Genomic DNA, 1,016 nt, shown 5'->3' on the forward strand with positions numbered 1-1,016 from the left:
TTCCACAGATTTTGGCTTTATGAAAATCGCAATTGGATATAGTTGAGCCACTTGTAGCCTTTTAATGGCATTTCCACTTACATCTAAGATGCAGTTTTTACATATCCAAAAAAAGGAAAAATTTTGCCCTTTGGATTATTTCGTAATGCAACATACCTATTACTAATATCTAGCGTTGCTAAAATTAAATAAATTGTCAGTAATGCCAATAGAGAATTATCTCTCTTAATTTTAACAGTGGATAAATCCTCAGAAAGACTTTTTGAAATCACTCTTCCAAATTGACCAATATAGATAGCGTCACAAAAACCAGAGAAAAAGAGTAAAATAATGCCTATGTATGAAATATCGGAGTTGACGACAGGCCCATACTTAGGACAGTAGTGAGAAACCAAGCATTTACCATGTTTGGTTCAATAGTAGATAATCTTTGGTCAATCCTGGACCAAGCTTGGTCCTTTCGTGATCTCCTGCATGGGTGGTTACTCTTGAGAACGATCGTTGTCGTGGTCTCATTGGTCTCAAATTTCTAGAATTTCATTAACATTTCATTGTTTTAGTTTCAAATAATGATATTCCTGTTAATTCACGAAAACGCAATATGCACCTACAATTCCGTTATCTTCAATCTAACCTTCGTACCGACTTATGGTGTCAAAGCTGGGTAGTCTTTTAACACATTTTTAATCAATGTATATGTTACCGAAAATGTATGAAATCTAGGCATTATATACAATTCCGAGGCTATTTAGAAAATGTATAAAATATTGTTTCAAAGATTTTTTTAATACACACATATCCTGGGAAATTTATACATTTCCTAGGAATTGTATGAAATTCCGATATTGTACTAGGAAATGTATAAAACTAATGCTTTCTGTGAATAAAATATTCTAAAATATCAGCAGGGGCATTAAATAAAGTTCAATCTGTTCAAGCAGCCTGCCGTATTATTGCCAAATATTGTTTTTCAACGTTCGATAACTATGCTTCATTATCATTTACGCGCCCAACAT

This window comes from Agrilus planipennis, unplaced genomic scaffold, assembly GCF_000699045.2.
Source record: "Agrilus planipennis isolate EAB-ADULT unplaced genomic scaffold, Apla_2.0 scaffold570, whole genome shotgun sequence".
Lineage (NCBI taxonomy): Eukaryota > Metazoa > Arthropoda > Insecta > Coleoptera > Buprestidae > Agrilus > Agrilus planipennis.